Below are 21415 nucleotides of genomic sequence, written 5' to 3'. Positions count from 1 at the left end.
TGCGATAGTACAGGCGACCTCTACACCATACCATCAGTCGCCCCCGCAGCCGCAAAAGCCATGCTTGCCGCCTCTTCATCCTTGTGGCATCGTCGCCTTGGTCATCCTGGTCCAGCAGTCTTAGCTACTTTAAAACAGAACAATTTAGTTTCATGTAATAAAGTAGATCGCTCGCTTTGTCATGCATGTCAGCTTGGCAAGCACGCGCGTCTTCCGTTTGCTACTTCTACTTCTCAAACTACTTCACCTTTTGAGATAGTTCACTGTGATGTCTGGACCTCGCCGGTTGCTAGTATTTCTGGTTGTTCCTACTACTTGGTTTTGTTGGATGATTTTTCGCACTATTGTTGGACGTTCCCCCTTAAGCACAAATCCGATGTACATCAGCATATCGTTGATTTTATTGCTTATGCTCTGTAACACCCTAATTTAAATTCCAGCATTTATTAATAAATTTAATTGGTTTTATTTAAATTTCTAAGGTTTAATGTGTTTAGCCTTGCATTTAATTTATTTTTGTCTCACAAAGTAATTAAAATTTATCATAGGTTTAAATTTTGTGTTGCATTCATGCTGGTGCATAACTTTAATTGTTTGAGTGTGGTTTGAATTCAAATTTTTATTTGAATTCAAACTTTGTTTGAGTTAGAAATAGAGAACCAAAGTTCAAACCCAAACCCCACACTAACCCGGCCCAAGGACCCAACAAACGGGTCCAACCCAACCCCTCCTCCCTTTCCCGCGCTTGGGCCGACCAGCCTGACCCCGCGGCCCAACCCCCTCACTCACGCGCGGCCCAGCCTTCGGCCCAGCCTGTCCCCGCGGCCCACGCTCGCGCCAGCGCTTCTCGCCCGCGCTCGAGCCCAGCTCGCCCGCCTCGCTCCGTCTGACCGCCTGGGCCCGCACGTCAGCGCGCCCTCGCATCGCCCGCACAGCCCGCCCGCAGTGCGCTCCGCCGCTGATCCGTGGGCCCCGCCTGCCAGACTCGTCTTCCCCGCGACGCGCTCGCGCAACCGAAGCCGCTGACCTCGCCGTGATCCCCGCAGCCTCCCTTCCCGAGCCCGGATCTCGAGATCCTCGGCCCTGCCCCTTTTAACCACCCGCGCCGCATCCTTGCCCTCTCCTATCCACCAGCGCCACCAACCCTAGCCGCGCGCCTTGCCCCGCCGTGCCGCCGTGCCTCTGCTCCGCCGCGAGCACACCTCCCCGCTGCACCACGGCCCCCGCAAACCCCCGCATTAGCCCCACATCGACGCCCCGAAGCTCGCCGAGCCCTTGCTCGCGACTCCCAGGCCCTGCAGCACGGGAATTTCTCCTGTGCAGTGCCGCCGGTGAGCTCGACCGCCGCTGCAATCCCATGCCGCCGTTGCCGCTCCGTGCCTACTGACCCCTTCTCGCCATCGCAGGGTCTTCACGAGCCCATCCGAGGACACCAGGACGCCGGAGCACACCTCGACGTCCACCTCCGCGAAGCACCGAGCCGACCTCGCCGCCGTTTCACACCGTCGACCCCCCCTGCGTGCCATCCCGGTTTGATCCAAGCCCTCGGTGAGCACAAGCGCAGCCCCGCTTCCTTTTTGCACTTGTTGTCTTAGGTTGTAGGCCGCATCAGAGCCGGAACGCACCACCGCCGGCGAGCGCCACCGCGCACAGCCGCCGCCGCCATCGCTCTCCCCACTCAGACCTCCCCCGTGCCCACCTTAGTGTCCAGGTGGACTACACGTTCCGCGGGCATGCTCCCCGACCCAAGCCCGGGTCGGATTGACCCCCGGAGCGCCAGTTTGGGCGTCTCCGTCGAGCCCTCCGCCGCGGGAGCCCCGTCGCCGGTGAGTCCCGCCGCCGCCCGCTCGCCCTTTCACCCTGAGCCGCTAGATCCAGAATCAATGCGCACGATTAGATCTAGGATCCATTAGATCTAGACCGCCAGATCCAAATCCTGCGGCTGGAAATCAAACATACCGGTTCGCCTTGCACGTTTTTCTAAAGAGACCCTCATCTTTTGCCAAATCAACCCGCAGTCCAGGCTTATTCAAAAGTATTTACGCAGAGGTCCTGTTTTTAGCGTTTTACCCCCTGAGCTTCTTTAAAATAGGACCCGCCGTCCAGGTTCATTCTTTTTACGAGTTAGACCCTGAAGCTTTAGTTTAATTACGTTTAGGCCCTCGGTTTTAGCAGAAAAGTCCCTGGAACCCTGTTTTTCTTACAAATAAGCCCCTAGAACTTGTTTTTAGCCTAGATTACGCGTTTTAGCTCCGTTTTAAGCGTTCTTTATGTCCACGCGATCGTTGTAACGCGTAGAATAGTTTTAGCTTAGTTTTTCTTGCTGTTTTTATGTATTGATGTACTGTTTCTTAGTTTTTGTTAGTGTTTGCTTGTATGCTTATTATTGTGCATTGTTTTGGCCATGTGTTCGTGAGTAGACGTTGATCCATCTGAGGAGCCCCAGTACCAGTACCAGGAGCAGCCGTCTTCCGAGCACTTTGAGCAGCAGCCAGAGTAGTACGAGGATGGCAAGTATAACATGAACAACCTATCACTTTTAAATATATTTTCATACTGCATTTAATACTGTATGCCTATAAGGATTTCCTAGCCACATTTATCCTTTATATATTACCTTGGGTTGCATTTTGGTTAGTTGTGCTAGGTGCCGCGCTATAACACACTCTGGTCCTTTTTAATTAATTTGATTAATGGTTTACTTGAACTTAATTCTGAGAGTGGCCCTCTGTGCTTCGTGCTTGGGTGGCTCACGTCTCGTTAAAAGATGGTTTTTGTAGAAACATGGTTTAGGGGGCCAGCACGGTGCTTAGTGCTTGGTTGGCCACTCTCCATAAGGACCGGTTCATAGAGCGACAACCTGGGACAACAGCGCTACCACAAGGCTAGAATGGGATAGACTTGGCGTAATAATTAGATCTTTTTGGTTTGGAGTAACTTACCTGCGGGGCACGGGCGGTAAGCTTCTATGACCCTCATGCTGAGTGGCCTCGTCTGTGCTTCGTGTCTTGACGCCCACTAGACCTGCTCCATAGTCGCCGATCCACCCTCGCGGTTACTCCCTACCAACGAGATTCTTTGTAAAGGCCTCGTAGTGAGTCGCTAGTCATCTCACCTAAGGAAGTGTGATGAACCTCTAGCGTAGCTCACGACTTGTGGGTAAAGATGTGCAACCTCTGCAGAGTGTAAAACTGGTATACTAGCCGTGCCCACGGTTATGAGCGGCCCAGATCCTCCTTTTGATTAGTAGGGTTGTCTCCTTCCGACGAGGGAGGTGCCTCTCGGGGTTACCTTGGTGGCTTGGTTTCGGTTTGGTTCTCAGTAGTGACATGTTTAATCTTGATTAATTACTATGTAACTGGGTTAATGGTAATTCATCAACTTGTAGTAATTAGCTTTAATAAAATTTTGCCAAGACTTAAAAGCTAATGCAGTCAGTCAGCCAACCTTAGAGCCTCATAGTTTGTGTTATACTTGTTGAGTACAAGTTGTGTACTCACTCTTGCCTCTTCTCTACTTTTTCCTCCTGGCTATGCTACTGCTGCTCAGTTCCTGCCGACACGAGGGAGTTCGTCCAGCGCTACCAGGACTACGAGGACTTCTAGGTGTTCGTCTCCCAGTCGACGTCCCTGTGGCGCCCTGCTTCAGCTTCAGAGAGCATTTATCGTATTTGTACTTCGCTTCCGCTGTATCAGACACCTTTGTCATTAATGTAATAAATAACATTCGTATTCGCTTTATTATATCTTTTTATGTGATATGTGCTATGATACACTGTTCATTCTGTTGTATATACGTGTGACTTGATCCTGGCACGTATATGATTGCTCGGTTTATGTTCTTTTATAAACCGGGTGTTACAGAGTGGTATCAGAGCCGTATCGACTGTAGGACGAAGCCTAGATAGAACTGGTCGAGTTTTAGGACTTCTTCTCACCAATCCTTGCCTGCTGAAACTATTTTACTATTATACCCCTTGACTTCTATGATTTTTACCCGTCTTGCCTTGATTTCTCTCTCTGAAGAATAGTTTTCGTAGATTTTGGCCTGAATCAATCATCTGACCACCATGAGTAAGCTAGGTGACCCTTTTATAATACTACGATAGCACGCTCTGCGACGCGTTGTGTTAGTCGAGTCGTATGTTAAACTCGGCTAAGTCGTGATAATTGTCTGCTTGTTATTATGCTACATGTTTGATTTGGATTTTTGAATGATTGCATAGCTTAGTAGCTTAAATTTGTTTAAAGAAAATCACTCAGGTGTTAAAGTTAACTAAGTAATAAAATGAGTTAGATCGTTGGGGGTAAAACAGTCCACTCTATCCTGTCTACTTTATCATGTCTGAGTCTTTTTCCGCAAAGAGTTATCATATCCATCTGAATTTATTCCTGCAATATCCTTACTCGTGAAATCTTTTGTCCAAAATCAGATGGTGAACACCAGGCGTGGTCCTGACCAGCAGGGGCAGAACAACCAGGGTCAGAACACTCAGGGGACCGGGATCCCGATGCCTCCGCCTTTGACTCCGGAGCAGTACTTCCAGCTCCAGATGCAGATGATGGCTACCCTGAACAACCCGATTCAGGCTCTTCAGCATGCTCACACTCAGCCTCCGCCTCCTCCACCGCCGCAGCCTCGCGACAGGTGTGCTGAGTTCCTGAGGGGTCACCCGCCGACATTTTCTCACACGTCCGACCCTCTTCAGGCTGACGACTGGCTCCGTGCAGTGGAGCGTCAGCTGGACATCGCCCAGTGCGATGATCGTGAGCGCGTCTTGTACGCAGCAGGACAGCTACGACGGGCAGCTTTGGACTGGTGGGAGTCCCACCCAGTTCACGACCACGAGGCTCTCACTTGGCTCCAGTTCAGGGAGCGCTTCCGCAGCCACAACGTCCCCGCGGGCGTTATGAAGATGAAGCAGAAGGAGTTCCTTGCACTGAAGCAGGTAACCTTAAATATAATCATTCAGCGGTTTCTTTTGAGCTAATGCCCCTTGTTCTATCCTTATGAATCTTGAGTTAATCTTTCGATATCTATCCGTCTTTGTCACTTCAGGGAACTATGTCGGTCACGGAGTATCGTGATCGTTTTCTTCAGCTGGCTCGCTACGCCCCTGCCGATGTTGCGGATGACCGCAAGAAGCAGGAGCACTTCATGGAGGGCCTTGAGGACTACCTCTAGTACGCGCTGCTCAACCTCCGCTTCGACGACTTCAACCATCTGGTTGACAGCGCGCTCAACACTGAGCGCAAGCACTTGGAGATGGAGGACAAGAAGAGGAAGATTGTCCCCGTTGCTTCCGGCAGCAACACTCGTCCACGCCTCCAGCAGCCTCAGCAGTACCAGCAGCAGTACCGGCCTCCTCAGCAGTACCAGCAGAGGCCACCACAGCAGAGGCCACCACAGCAGTACCCGCCTCGACAGCAGCAGCAGGAGGGGCAGGGCCAGAGGTTACCGGCACCTCCGGCTCGTGCTGCTCCACCGGCACCGCAGGCTCCACGTCCGGCAGCTCCTACCGGACAGCAGGCTCAGGGACCTCCTCGCACCTGCTTTCACTGCGGCCAGCCAGGGCACTACGCCAACACTTGCCCCCGGAAGGCGCAGGCGGGACAGCAGGGTTGCCCAGCTCAGCCCAGGGCGCCAGCACAGGGCAGGGTGAACCACATAACGGCCGAGTCAGCGGCCGAGGCTCCTAACGTGGTTATTGGTACGTTCATGGTCAACTCTCACCCCGCTACAGTGCTTTTCGATACCGGTGCTACTCATTCTTTCATTTCCAAGTCATTTGCCGAGCAGCATGGTATACCGGTTTCTTGTATGAGGACAGCTATGGTAGTTACCTCACCTGGGGGTCAGATTCGTACATGTTCTATATGCTCCAGAGTTAGTATTGTCATAAAGGGGGTATAGTTCCGCACTGGCTTGATAGTTATTGACTCCTCGGGGATAGATGTGATTCTGGGCATGGAGACCCTTACCAGATGGGGAGTCCGTATTGATTGTGCTCAGCGGACAGTTCACTTATCGGCATCTGATGGCCAAGAGGTGACAGTCAGTGCTTCAGAGCCTTCTGGATTTCTTCATCAGATGGAGGCTAGACCCACGGATGGTATTCGCGTGGTGTCTGAATTCCCGGATGTCTTTCCGGATGATCTACCAGGTATGCCGCCTGAACGCGCCATTGAGTTTTGTATTGATCTCTTGCCTGACACAGCTCCTATTGCAAAGCGGCCCTACCGTATGGCACCTATAGAGCATGAAGAAGTCAAGAAAACTATTGATGAGTTGCTAGCCAAGGGCTATATCCGTCGCAGCTTCTCTCCTTGGGCTTTTCCATTATTGCTGGTAGATAAGAAGGATGGCTCGAAGAGGATGTGTGTGGATTATCGGGAGCTGAATGCAGTCACTATCAAGAACAAGCATCCACTGCCCCGTATTGAGGATCTCTTTGATTTGCTTCGAGGTGCTCGTATTTTCTCGAAGATTGATCTTCGTTCGGGATATTTTCAGCTGAGGATCCGTCCTGGGGATATTCCGAAGACGGCATTCACCTGCAAGTACGGGCTATATGAGTATACGGTCATGTCCTTCGGCTTGACTAATGCCCCGGCTTTCTTCATGCATCTGATGAACATGGTCTTCATGGATTATCTGGATGTCTTCGTGGTGATTTTCATTGATGATATTCTGATCTTCTCCAAGACAGAAGAAGAGCATGAGGAGCATCTGAGACTCGTGTTGCAGAGATTGAGAGAGCATCAGCTGTATGCCAAGTTCAGCAAGTGCGAGTTCTGGATTGATGAGGTTCCATTCCTCGGTCATGTTATCTCTCAGGGAGGCATTGCTATTGATCCGAGCAAGGTGAAGGATGTGCTAGAGTGGGAGACACCGCAGACAATAAAGGAAGTCAGGTCATTCTTGGGCTTAGCTGGATATTATCGGAGGTTCATTGAGAATTTCTCCAAGATCGCGAAGCCTTTGACTTCTTTGCTGGAGAAGAATGTGGCTTTTGTATGGACTGATGAGCGTCAGATGGCCTTTGATGAGCTGAAGAAGAGGTTGACTACGGCGCCAGTCCTGACTCTGCCAGACCAGACGAAGAGGTTCACGGTGTATTGTGATGCTTCGAAGGATGGTCTTGGGTGTGTTCTGATGCAGGAGGGCAGAGTGATAGCTTATGCGTCACGGCAGTTACGTCGGCATGAGCTGAATTATCCTACTCATGATCTTGAGTTAGCCGCAGTTGTACATGCTCTGAAGATTTGGAGGCATTACTTGTATGGACAGCGGTGTGATATCTACACTGATCACAAGAGCCTCAAGTACATTTTCACGCAGAATGAGCTGAACATGCGGCAGAGAAGATGGCTAGAGTTAGTCAAGGATTATGACCTGGAGATTCACTATCATCCGGGCAAGGCCAATGTTGTAGCAGACGCTCTGAGCAGAAGAAGTTATGTCAACATGGCCGTGGCTTTCCAGATGCCTCCAGAGTTATGTGAGGAGTTCGAGCAGTTGAGTCTGGGCTTCTTGCATCATACTCCCAGTGCAGCATTTGAGGCGGTACCGACTCTAGAGTCAGAGATCCGGCAGCATCAGAAAGATGATGAGAAGCTGCAGGAGATTCGTGAGTTGCTCAAGAAGGGCAAGGCTCCTCATTTCAGAGAGGATGATCAGGGTACTTTGTGGTACAAGAACCGGATCTGCGTGCCTGATGTGCATGATCTTCGGAAGTTGATTCTGAGTGAGGCCCATGATACAGCATACTCTATTCATCCGGGCAGCACGAAGATGTATTATGATCTGAAGGAACGTTTCTGGTGGTATGAGATGAAGCGTTCAGTGGCAGAGTACGTGGCTATTTGTGACACCTGTCAGCGTGTCAAGGCTGAGCACCAGAGGCCAGTAGGTCTGTTACAGCCTTTGAAGATTCCAGAGTGGAAATGGGAGGAAATCACTATGGACTTCATTGTTGGATTGCCTCGTACTCAGAAAGGGTACAACTCCATTTGGGTAGTAGTGGATCGATTGACGAAGGTTGCCCACTTCATTCCGGTGAACACTACTTACTCCGGTGCTAGACTGGCAGAGTTGTACATCTCTCGGATTGTCTGCTTACATGGTGTGCCCAAGAAGATCATATCCGACAGAGGGTCTCAGTTCACTTCTCGGTTCTGGGAGCAGCTTCATGATTCTTTGGATACGAAACTGCGTTTCAGTACGGCTTATCACCCTCAGACAGATGGGCAGACAGAGAGAACCAACCAAGTGTTGGAGGATATGCTGAGAGCTTGTGCTATTCAGTACGACACTAGTTGGGATAAGTGCCTGTCTTATGTTGAGTTCTCATATAATAACAGCTATCAGGCTAGTCTGAAGAAGTCCCCCTTCGAGGTATTGTATGGCAGAAAGTGCAGGACTCCTCTCTATTGGGATCAGATTGGTGAGAAGCAGCTCTTTGGCCCTGAGATCATAGATGATGCAGAGCAGATGGTTCAGGCTGTGCGAGAGAATCTGAGGATTGCACAGAGCAGACAGAAGAGTTATGCTGATGGCAAACGGAGGGACCTGACTTTCAGTGTTGGTGATTATGTGTATCTGAAGGTGTCTCCGATGAGAGGAATCCGCAGGTTCAATGTCAAGGGGAAGTTAGCACCTCGGTATGTGGGGCCATTCAAGGTGCTAGAGCGGAAAGGCGAAGTTGCTTATCGCCTGGAGTTACCTCTCAGCCTCTCGGGAGTTCATGATGTCTTCCATATATCTCAGCTGAAGAGGTGTCTGCGAGTACCCGAGGAGCAGGCACCCCTGGATGGAGTTGATGTGCAGGAAGATCTGACTTATACTGAGCATCCGGTGAAGATTCTGGAGACATCAGAAAGGGTTACTCGGAACAAGTGCATCAAGATGTGCAGAGTTCAGTGGAGTCATCACAGTGAAGCTGAGGCTACATGGGAGCGAGAAGATGAGTTGAAGAAGACATATCCAGATCTCTTTGCTAACCAGCCCAGCTAAATCTCGGGGATGAGATTTCTTTAAGGGGGTAGGGTCTGTAACACCCTAATTAAAATTCCAGCATTTATTAATAAATTTAATTGGTTTTATTTAAATTTCTAAGGTTTAATGTGTTTAGCCTTGCATTTAATTTATTTTTGTCTCACAAAGTAATTAAAATTTATCATAGGTTTAAATTTTTGTGTTGCATTCATGCTGGTGCATAACTTTAATTGTTTGAGTGTGGTTTGAATTCAAATTTTTATTTGAATTCAAACTTTGTTTGAGTTAGAAATAGAGAACCAAAGTTCAAACCCAAACCCCACACTAACCCGGCCCAAGGACCCAACAAACGGGCCCAACCCAACCCCTCCTCCCTTTCCCGCGCTTGGGCCGACCAGCCTGACCCCGCGGCCCAACACCCTCACTCACGCGCGGCCCAGCCTTCGGCCCAACCTGTCCCCGTGGCCCACACTCGCGCCAGCGCTTCTCGCCCGCGCTCGAGCCCAGCTCGCCCGCGCTCGAGCCCAGCTCGCCCGCCTCGCTCCGTCTGACCGCCTGGGCCCGCACGTCAGCGCGCCCTCGCGTCGCCCGCACAGCCCGCCCGCAGTGCGCTCCGCCGCTGATCCGTGGGCCCCGCCTGCTAGACTCGTCTTCCCCGCGACGCGCTCGCGCAACCGAAGCCGCTGACCTCGCCGTGATCCCCGCAGCCTCCCTTCCCGAGCCCGGATCCCGAGATCCTCGGCCCTGCCCCTTTTAACCACCCGCGCCGCACCCTTGCCCTCTCCTATCCACCAGCGCCACCAACCCTAGCCGCGCGCCTTGCCCCGCCGTGCCGCCGTGCCTCTGCTCCGCCGCGAGCACACCTCCCCGCTGCACCACGGCCCCCGCAAACCCCCGCATTAGCCCCACATCGACGCCCCGAAGCTCGCCGAGCCCTTGCTCGCGACTCCCAGGCCCTGCAGCACGGGAATTTCTCCTGTGCAGTGCCGCCGGTGAGCTCGACCGCCGCTGCAATCCCATGCCGCCGTTGCCGCTTCGTGCCTACTGACCCCCTTCTCGCCATCGCAGGGTCTTCACGAGCCCATCCGAGGACACCAGGACGCCGGAGCACACCTCGACGTCCACCTCCGCGAAGCACCGAGCCGACCTCGCCGCCGTTTCACACCGTCGACCCCCCCCTGCGTGCCATCCCGGTTTGATCCAAGCCCTCGGTGAGCACAAGCGTAGCCCCGCTTCCTTTTTGCACTTGTTGTCTTAGGTTGTAGGCCGCATCAGAGCCGGAACGCACCACCGCCGGCGAGCGCCACCGCGCACAGCCGCCGCCGCCATCGCTCTCCCCACTCAGACCTCCCTCGTGCCCACCTTAGTGTCCAGGTGGACTACACGTTCCGCGGGCATGCTCCCCGACCCAAGCCCGGGTCGGATTGACCCCCGGAGCGCCGGTTTGGGCATCTCCGGCGAGCCCTCCGCCGCGGGAGCCCCGTCGCCGGCGAGTCCCACCGCCGCCCGCTCGCCCTTTCACCCTGAGCCGCCAGATCCAGAATCAACGCGCACGATTAGATCTAGGATCCATTAGATCTAGACCGCCAGATCCAAATCCTGCGGCTGGAAATCAAACATACCGGTTCGCCTTGCACGTTTTTCTAAAGAGACCCTCATCTTTTGCCAAATCAACCCGCAGTCCAGGCTTGTTCAAAAGTATTTACGCAGAGGTCCTGTTTTTAGCGTTTTACCCCCTGAGCTTCTTTAAAATAGGACCCGCCGTCCAGGTTCGTTCTTTTTACGAGTTAGACCCTGAAGCTTTAGTTTAATTACGTTTAGGCCCTCGGTTTTAGCAGAAAAGTCCCTGGAACCCTATTTTTCTTACAAATAAGCCCCTAGAACTTGTTTTTAGCCTAGATTACGCGTTTTAGCTCCGTTTTAAGCGTTCTTTATGTCCACGCGATCGTTGTAACGCGTAGAATAGTTTTAGCTTAGTTTTTCTTACTGTTTTTATGTATTGTTGTACTGTTTCTTAGTTTTTGTTAGTGTTTGCTTGTATGCTTATTATTGTGCATTGTTTTGGCCATGTGTTCGTGAGTAGACGTTGATCCATCTGAGGAGCCCCAGTACCAGTACCAGGAGCAGCCGTCTTCCGAGCACTTTGAGCAGCAGCCAGAGCAGTACGAGGAAGGCAAGTATAACATGAACAACCTATCACTTTTAAATACATTTTCATACTGCATTTAATACTGTATGCCTATAAGGATTTCCTAGCCACATTTATCCTTTATATATTACCTTGGGTTGCATTTTGGTTAGTTGTGCTAGGTGCCGCGCTATAACACACTCTGGTCCTTTTTAATTAATTTGATTAATGGTTTACTTGAACTTAATTCTGAGAGTGGCCCTCTGTGCTTCGTGCTTGGGTGGCTCACGTCTCGTTAAAAGATGGTTTTTGTAGAAACATGGTTTAGGGGGCCAGCACGGTGCTTAGTGCTTGGTTGGCCACTCTCTATAAGGACCGGTTCATAGAGCGACAACCTGGGACAACAGCGCTACCACAAGGCTAGAATGGGATAGACTTGGCGTAATAATTAGATCTTTTTGGTTTGGAGTAACTTACCTGCGGGGCAGGGGCGGTAAGCTTCTATGGCCCTCGTGCTGAGTGGCCTCGTCTGTGCTTCGTGTCTTGACGCCCACTAGACCTGCTCCATAGTCGCCGATCCACCCTCGCGGTTACTCCCTACCAACGAGATTCTTTGTAAAGGCCTCGTAGTGAGTCGCTAGTCATCTCACCTAAGGAAGTGTGATGAACCTCTAGCGTAGCTCACGACTTGTGGGTAAAGATGTGCAACCTCTGCAGAGTGTAAAACTGGTATACTAGCCGTGCCCACGGTTATGAGCGGCCCAGATCCTCCTTTTGATTAGTAGGGTTGTCTCCTTCCGACGAGGGAGGTGCCTCTCGGGGTTACCTTGGTGGCTTGGTTTCGGTTTGGTTCTCAGTAGTGACATGTTTAATCTTGATTAATTACTATGTAACTGGGTTAATGGTAATTCATCAACTTGTAGTAATTAGCTTTAATAAAATTTTGCCAAGACTTAAAAGCTAATGCAGTCAGTCAGCCAACCTTAGAGCCTCATAGTTTGTGTTATACTTGTTGAGTACAAGTTGTGTACTCACTCTTGCCTCTTCTCTACTTTTTCCTCCTGGCTACGCTACTGCTGCTCAGTTCCTGCCGACACGAGGGAGTTCATCCAGCGCTACCAGGACTACGAGGACTTCTAGGTGTTCGTCTCCCAGTCGACGTCCCTGTGGCGCCCTGCTTCAGCTTCAGAGAGCTTTTATCGTATTTGTACTTCGCTTCCACTGTATCAGACACCTTTGTCATTAATGTAATAAATAACATTCGTATTCGCTTTATTATATCTTTTTACGTGATATGTGCTATGATACACTGTTCATTCTGTTGTATATACGTGTGACTTGATCCTGGCACGTATATGATTGCTCGGTTTATGATCTTTTATAAACCGGGTGTTACATGCTCGCACTCAGTTCGGCCTTCCCGTTAAGTGCTTTCAAGCCGATAATGGGACTGAGTTTGTTAACCACGCCATGCACACCACCCTGCGCGCAAATGGTGTTATCTTTCACCTCTCATGCCCTTACACCTCTCCATAGAATGGCAAGGCCGAACGCATCCTTCGAACTCTTAACAATTCAGTGCGAACCCTCCCCATCCATGCCTCTATGCCGCCCAAATATTGGGCTGAGGCGCTAGCAGCAGCCACCTATCTGCTTAACCGTCGCCCCTCCTCCTCCATTAGTAACGCGATTCCCTATTTTCGCCTATATAATGCTTATCCCTCTTATGATCATTTGTGTGTCTTTGGTTGCTTGTGTTATCCTAACATACAGGCCACCTCTTCACTCAAGATCGCTCCACGCTTGACCGCATGTGTCTTTTTGGGATATCCGCCTGATCATAAGGGTTATCGCTGTTTTGATCTTACAACGCGTCGCATCATTATATCTAGACACATTGTGTTTGATGAGTCCACCTTTCCTTTCGCTCGTGAGACTCATCCACCCACCACCAGCTCCTTTGATTTCTTACTCGGTCGCGACTTGGATATTGTACCTTTGTTTACTAATCATGCAGCTGGTGGCTCTCCTACGGCTGCTTCGTCTTCCATAGACGTTGAGCAACCATGCTCGGCACCTGGTGGGAGCGGTGTTCAACCCCAACTAGGGCCCTCAGCGTCTTCTTCTCCGGGCGGGTGTGGTTTCGTGCCCCCGTCCGGTCCTTCGGCGTCTTCTTCTGCGCCAGCAATAGCAGCTGATCCACCTGCGCGCTCCTGGAGCGCCTGGTGCTGCTTCTGGTGCGCCTGCTGGTGCTTCTTCTGGGATGCCTGGAGCGCCTGGTGCTGCTGTTCCTGCTCCTGGAGCGCCTCTTGGTGGAGCTGTACCTAGCGGGCGCTTCGGTCAAGTCTACACTCGCCGACCAGCTGCTGCTCCTACTACTACATCTGTTCCTGGACGCTTCGGTCAAGTGTACAGCCGCCAACCAGCTGCTGCTACGGTGCCCTCTTCGCAGCCTGGTCGCCCTCTTCGCGAGCTCCCTCTACCGCAGCTGCAGGGCCACTACCTAGGCCCTCTTCCGGCGCGGTCTTCAGAAGCTCCTCCTAGAGAGCTTCCTCCACTTCAGCCTCCCCAACGTCCGATGAGTGGTTCTCCTCCACCACCGGTCCTTCGCCGCATTACTCGACTCCAGTCTGGTACAATTCAGCCAGTTAGTTACAAGAATTTGTCTGCTGATCATGTTGTTGCTTCTCCCGTTCCGGCCAATTACCGCAGTGCACTTGCGGATCCTAATTGGCGAGCAGCTATGGCAGATGAGTTTCAGGCTCTGGTTGATAATGGTACTTGGCGCCTTGTTCCTCGGCCTCCTGGAGCTAATGTGGTTACTGGCAAGTGGATTTTCAAGCATAAATTTCATTCAGATGGTTCTCTTGCACGTCATAAAGCTAGATGGGTTGTCCGTGGATTTTCTCAGCAGCATGGCATAGATATGATGAGACTTTCAGTCCTGTGGTCAAGCCTGCCACCATTCGTACTGTTCTTAGCCTTGCTGTATCTCGTCATTGGCCTATTCGTCAACTCGATGTGAAGAATGCCTTTCTGCATGGACATCAAGATGAGACAGTGTACTGCCAGCAGCCTCCTGGTTTTGCTGATCCTTCACATCCAGATTATGTTTGTCTTCTGCAGAAGTCGCTTTATGGGTTGAAGCAGGCTCCTCGGGCATGGTACCAGTGATTCGCTACATATATTCGTCAGTTGGGGTTTGTTCCGTCAGTCTCCGACACTTCCTTGTTTGTTTACAAGGATGGCGCCAGCACTGCTTACCTGCTTCTCTATGTCGATGACATTGTTCTCACTGCTTCGTCGACAGATTTGCTTCTCTCCGTTATTGGTCGCCTTCATGCAGAGTTTGCTATGACTGATCTGGGTGATCTACATCACTTTCTGGGGATTTCTGTCACCCGTACTTCAGAGGGTTTATTCTTGTCCCAGCGATAGTACGCCTCGGATCTGCTACAACGCGCCGGTATGAGCGAGTGTCACTCTACCTTGACGCCAGTTGATAGCAAGTCCAAGCTGTCTGCTACAGATGGTCCTCCGGTTGCGAATCCTTCAGAGTACAGGAGTATTGTTGGTGCACTGCAGTATCTCACTTTGACTCGTCCTGATTCGGCAAGTCTGCTTGTTTATGCATGATCCGAGGGAACCACATCTTGCACTCGTCAAGCAGATTTTACGTTATGTCAAGGGCACTCTGGACGCTGGTCTTTCTTTGGGAGTTGGCTCTGTCGACACACTCACCACATATTCTGATGCTGATTGGGCTGGATGTCCTGATTCCCGACGATCCACCTTAGGCTACTGTGTATATCTTGGAGATAATCTGGTGTCTTGGTCTTCTAAACGCCAGACTACAGTTTCTCGTTCCAATGCTGAGGCTGAGTACCGGGCAGTGGCACACGTTGTTGCTGAGTGTTGTTGGCTCCGACAGTTGCTTCAGGAGCTTCATGTTCCCCTCGCCAAGGCTACCGTTGTTTATTGCGACAATGTTAGTGCTGTATATATGACTTCTAATCCCGTCCATCATCGTCGCACAAAGCACATAGAGATTGATATTCATTTTGTTCGCGAGAAGGTGGCTTTGGGAGAGATTTGGGTCTTGCATGTCCCGTCTTCTCATCAGTATGCTGACATCATGACTAAAGGACTTTCTGTCCAGTTGTACACTGATTTTAGGACTAGTCTTGGTCTTCGTTTAGCTCCGCCTACGACTACGGGCGGGTATTAGAGATATATTGTTGTATTTCCTTGTATTGAGTTTACTTGTACTCCAAGCCATATGGCAATATATAATAGAGGTCACCCCCCCTCCTTTGGGTGTGTGGTGTTTCCCAATTCTCTACACTTCTGCTCTGCCGCGGTCCTCTGGATGTCGCGCTCGCTGGCGGTCCGCGCCAGCTCTTCCTCTAGCGCCCGCTAACGCGCTCCCAGATCTGCCATCTTGGTGTTGACGTTGATGTTCTTGAGCACCAAGTCGGCATTGTGCTGCCCAAGCCAGCGCATTTGGGAGTACAGCCAGGTCAGCTCGACGCTCTTTTTGTGCGAAATGTCCCTCAGCTGCTGCAAGTGGAAGAGCGTGAATGAAATGAACAAAATCAAGGCCAAATACAAACGATTCCGGGAAGGGAGCCACCTACCTGGCCGATCTAGAAATCCGTCGTTCTATGGAGCTCCAAGGCGCGGTCGGGGTGGCCCAGAATCTGAGAGCCGGCCTCGAACTGCGCCTTCCAGACCGGGATGGATAAGTCGACTCACAAGACTTAGGGGGAGAATGATGGATAAGTCTGTGTACTCTCGGTCTTTGTGGGTCTCCACCTAGGACAGCATCTAGGACAGTCTTGCTGCCCCTTCAAGGACAGCATCTAGCTTTATTCTTTTGACTAGCATCCTTGTGTGCTGCAGTTCAGGCCCTTGCATGGTCCATGTGCAGCACGTCTAGCATCTTAGACTAGAGTTTAGCATATGCTTGCTGCTGCCCAGCAGCTATAAAATGTATCCCCAGCCCCTCTTGGAATGGCATGGCTTTGAGTTTGTGAATAAGAGAAAACAAAAAAATTGCCCCAAGTTCACTGTCATCCTCTCAGCTCATTGAGAGTAAGGATTGAGCTACTAACAAACTTTGCCCTCTTCGTCCCGTTTGGGGCTGTTTTTGCTCCACACATGATCAATGGCTGTTTATTTGTAGTCATCAACATGTCCTTCTACTTGCCGTCTTGCAGCAGTGATATCTTCATTCCTTCATTTTGGCTTCATTTGACACATCTCACTAATCTCATCAAATTCAAAGTCTCCAAAGCAAGGTTCATGTTGAAGAGTCGAAGTACTAGTTTGTGATTTGTGAAGACTCGTGGTATTTGCTGAAGTACGGTTGTGAAGGCAATACCTTGCACACTTTGATGACATCTTTGATTTTGGACTTTGGATGTATCATTTTTGTTGAGCCTAATGCTTAGTGTCAACTCTCCAAATGCAACGATATTGCATTCACGTTGCATTTGAGAGGGGGTGTTAGTCAAGGGTAGTATTGGAATTTCCTATTCTAGGGTAGCTCAAAACAGCTGGAAATTCTCCAAGGTTGTAATGGAATTTATGTGGTTATTCTGGGTAAAGCTTGCATCATGGAAGTTGGTATACTGATGATATGAAATTTCAGGTTTTAGGGAAGCACTGCTTGATGCTATAAATGAATTCAAGAATAGAAGAGACTGGGTATGTTCATCGACTCGTGCTTTATACACTGTCAGTCGATGAAAGCTATTACTTGGCACTCCCCATCAGCTGCTAGAATCAACAACAGGGTAAGCCCATCTCTATTTTGTTGTAGACGCACGTGGCCGTTTTGTGATGCTTGTGGCGTCGTATCTGAATCTGAAATGTGGTGAACAGACGGCCGCTGAAGCGGTGGGAGATTGGTTCTTTGATCGGAGGGAGGTGAAGGAAATAGATTGTGAATATCCCTGCAGCCCGACATGCTACAATGCGGTTCTTGATGAGCCCTACAAGGAAGACTGACTGTTTTGAAGAGTTTTGGCGATTTATTAAAATTCTCCATGAATTGATTGATATCTGTTGGGTTGAATGTGATCAGAATTCAGACTTACTTGAGACCTGTTAAAATTCGAGAACATCAATATAGATACGACGAATGGATTAGTATGAGGAGTAATGGTACGGTGTGGTGTGCTCTGCTCTCTCACTTTTTTTTTGAGAAATCGAGAATATATATTACATAAACTTCTTAACGTTTACACTGAATCTTACAACGATCCTCATAAAGAAAGTGAAATTACTACAGTGAATTTTGTCCAAAAATTTTCATGATCTAAACAGATTCCTGTATCAGGTTTCGTCTATTATATATACAGACAGATTCGTTTGGTTGGTTTCGACCACATAGGAGGCCTAGGTATAAGATCTGCATCCAGAAGAGGCCGTAGCCCAAACAGAAGCATCCTCGGGTTGGGCTGAGCTGGGGCCTGGTGAGAAAGAGGAGGAGGCGTGCGTCGCGACCGGTTTTTTATTTTTTATTTTCGTTTTTTACAAAAAAAATATTTTCGATTTGGAAATTTGCAGGAATATACCCCGGCCGCCCCGCTGCCGGGCGGCCAGGACCTGCCGGATTTTCGAGCCGGCGACTGCAGGTAACCAAAATTCTTCTACGCTTTAGAAATAGATTATGTTGTAATTATTTTTGTTGAAACAGTAGATTAGCAATCAATTTAATTATTGTTAGGAGTGATTAGTGGTACATTTAGGTGCAATTACTTGTAATAATTAGTGTTGATACAGTACATTTAGTGTTAGATTATGTATTAGAAAGTACTAGAAAATTGTTAGAGAAGTATTATAAAGTCTTAAAAATTGGAAGATAATATTAAATTTTTTTAGAAAATCTTAGAAAATTGTAGAAAGTATTTTGTTGAAACAATATTTTAGCAATCAGTTTAATTATTATTAGGAGTGATTAGTAGTACATTTAGTTGTAGTTACTGATAATGATTAGCGTTGATATAGTATATTAGCAATCTGATTGCTCACTTGTGATTGCCAGGGCTCAACACCATGGCATCCTCAGGATCCACCTACATTTCATGGAGTAAGGTGACAGAAACAGTCCCCCAAGGAGTCCAGGTGCCTATGTGTTTTTGCGGATCCTTGTGCAAACTAATGAAATCAAGGGTTTTGAGGGACGACTTTGGCAAGAGGTTCTTCAAATGCGAGAATTACGAGTACGACCCGCCCAAGCATTACGGCAAGGACCGAGCAAAGGTACTACAAAACACTATCAGAGTTTGTCACTTTCAGATCTAGTAATGACTTCTAACATGATTTGGGGAAAGACTCCACCGCCTCTATGTGATTTCGTGCAGTGGTTAGACACCGAGCAATCTCAGCAGGATAAGGACCACGTGGAGCGTCAAGCAAGGTGGGCTGCACAAAGGTGGCAACGAATGCTGTATGAAGAACAGATGGAGGAGAAGCGCAAGAAAAACCAGGAAGAGATTCAGAAGAGGATTGCAGAAGTGGAACGTCAGAAGGCAGAGGAACGTGAAGCTGATAGAGAGAGGAAGCGAGAGAGGGCCCGCCGTGCTAAGGAAGTAGGGTATGAAGCTATTAGGAAGGGAAAATATCACCGATGCACTCAGTAAAGCACCACCATGTAATCCCGGTATTTTACATTTCTTAAGGCATGTTAGGTATAGTCACAACACGAGGTTATCGTGTTGCACAAGTCATGCTTTTCATTGTTCAAGTACCTAGTAGTACGAACGCCTTAGGCCTCTGCTTTGTAATCGTAGCATTGTTTACAAAACTGTATTGCAAACCGAAAATTTATGATTCGTAACTACCCTTCTATTTTCAGTACACTACATTTAGTGAGAAATCTAATTGAACCAACCTACACATTTAGAACTGCAACCAAGAAATCTTACTACACAAATACCTTCGTAATATTACATGCTACAATCTAGTGCAAATACATATCCATACATAACAAAATGTAATTATCACATACAAGTCGGAATACATATCCATACATCTGGTTCAAATACATATGCACACATAACGAAATCAAGACGCGAAGGGCTCCAAAATCCGGAGGCAATCCATCGGTGGGATTTCCAGAAGGTCCAACCTCAGCACCAGCATTATCTTCTTGTATTTTAGGGCACTTCTTGTAAGTGTGACCATCTGCTCCACACAGGTTGCATCGTTTTTTCTTCTTTCCTGCCTCAGACTCATACATTCCGTTACGGATACAAAGTGTCTGCCGTCGACCTACCCCTCTCCTAGCATCTGGATTGGAAATGTACATTGGATAGATATTTGGTGTAGTGAATGATCCCAGACTGCCTATGCCATATATCTCATGGCCCCAAGTGTGCACAGCGGTTTCTTTTATGTAATATTGTGAAACAAAAACCCCAGGATCCAACCCAGATTCTGAACATGCCGCAATGACATGGGAGCATGGTAAGTGAAGAAGCTGTGGCTTCTTGCATCTGCAAAAAACCTTGCCTTTCGGCGTTATCAAGCAATCCTGAACGACCCTTTGTCTGCGGACACCCTGTCCTGTCCTTGCATGAAACCTCAAACCTTTGATCCTTTGTGCCCATGGAGACCACTCTGTGATATTGAGTCTTTTCAATCTTTCCTTTCATGTAGTTAGTGACCCTATTAAAAAAATCACGCCTGGATCATTAAATAAGACAGTAGCTGCCTGGTATCGCTCTCTGAAGTACCTTATGCATCCGTACATGATGAACTCAACTATGCCAACAAGAGAAAATCCACGAACATGACGCATTACCATATTGTAACACTCTGCGTGGTTGGTTGTCTCGATCCCATATCGACGACCACTAGTGTCATATAGAATTGACCACTTCTCCTTAGGTGCATCCTTAATCCACTGTGTGAAAGGTCCGCCGCCGGAACGTCTCCGGCTGGAGGTTGAGGCTTGTTACTTTAGCAACTCGGCACACATGTTATCTAGCACCTGCCACAATACATCAAACTTCCACTGCTGATTTTGAGTGCACAACCTCTTGAACAAATTCATAAGTTCCTTATTCTTGAAGCGCTCATAAAAGTTTGCACTCATATGCCTTATGCACCACCTACTCACAACATCTAGCCATAGAGGAGGTTGTCCTCGACTTCCTTCATGTAGTTGCCTTATTGCTGCTAGAAGACCTGCATGTTTGTCACTGATGAGGCAAACATCAGGCCTTCCAGCAACAACGTGAATCTTCACACGTTCAAGAAACCAGTACCAGCTCTCTGTGTTCTCATTCTCAACAAAAGCAAAGGCGATGGAAACCACCTGCTTATTGCAATCAACTCCAATCGCTGTCAATATTGTCCCCTTATATCTTCCTGTCAAAAATGTGCCATCAATACATAGAACAAGAAGACAATACATAAATGCCCTCACACATGCACCAAGGAAGAAGAAAGCACGAAGCAGAAATCCAGGTCCCCCATCTAAACTCGGTACAATGTAGATATCAGTCGCGCTTCCAGGATTTCTCTGCACAATTGCTAACAGCATGTGAGGCAGGTTATCATATGATGCCTCATATGTACCGAATCTCATCTCAAACACCATTTGTTTTGCCCGTCAAGCCTTTGCATAGCTGATTTTGTATTGAAAACGGTCGTCGATGTCTCTAATTATCAATTTTGGCTCATAATTAATTTTGTCCAGAATCACCCCATACATCTTCTTGGCCACGAAAGTGGATATGATGTTACGGTGAGTTTGCGCAACAGCAGTTAATCTACATGTATGTGGTGTAACAATTGAACACTCACAATGTGTCTTGTACTTGCCCTTGTAGGCATGTACTCGCCATGTACAATCACCATTGACACACTTCACCTCATATTCTTTGCTGCTAGACTTCACAACTCTGAATTCCTTCCTCAACGATATAGCCCAAAGCTTCACAACATCTTTCACAGCTTCAATGCTAGGATACTTTGCCCCCTGCACAACCTCATTCTCTCTGTATTCGTACTCATTACTCCTAATATCCTGTATCACTGGATTTCCAAAACCCTTGTCTCGCCATTCACCTAGCAACGGGTAGTCCTCGTTGTGTGATGAGTCCCCACATTCTTCCATCATTCGAGCCTCCTGGTATTCATTCTGTACAGCTTCCACTATTCCAAGTATCCGCTCCCCCTCATCAGATAAACCTTGCGGCTCAGGTTGAATGACATGCACGTTCTGATATTCTTTTTCTCCTACCTGATCAGCTATACCTTGCGGCTCAGGTTCTG

At 48.9% G+C, this 21415-nt stretch overlaps 1 long non-coding RNA gene across 1 annotated transcript; it reads left to right on the top strand.

Moving 5' to 3' along the window:
• Positions 1 to 16656: 16656 nt before the first annotated feature.
• Positions 16657 to 17296, top strand: LOC120710851. Its single transcript, XR_005690028.1, has 3 exons — positions 16657 to 16699; positions 16779 to 16923; positions 17012 to 17296. It is a non-coding gene; the product is annotated as an uncharacterized LOC120710851 (long non-coding RNA).
• Positions 17297 to 21415: the final 4119 nt, after the last annotated feature.

This window comes from Panicum virgatum, chromosome 5K, assembly GCF_016808335.1.
Source record: "Panicum virgatum strain AP13 chromosome 5K, P.virgatum_v5, whole genome shotgun sequence".
NCBI classification, from domain to species: domain Eukaryota; kingdom Viridiplantae; phylum Streptophyta; class Magnoliopsida; order Poales; family Poaceae; genus Panicum; species Panicum virgatum.
The sequence above is the reverse complement of the archived record's forward strand: the minus strand, read 5'-3'. Positions and strand labels throughout refer to the sequence as shown.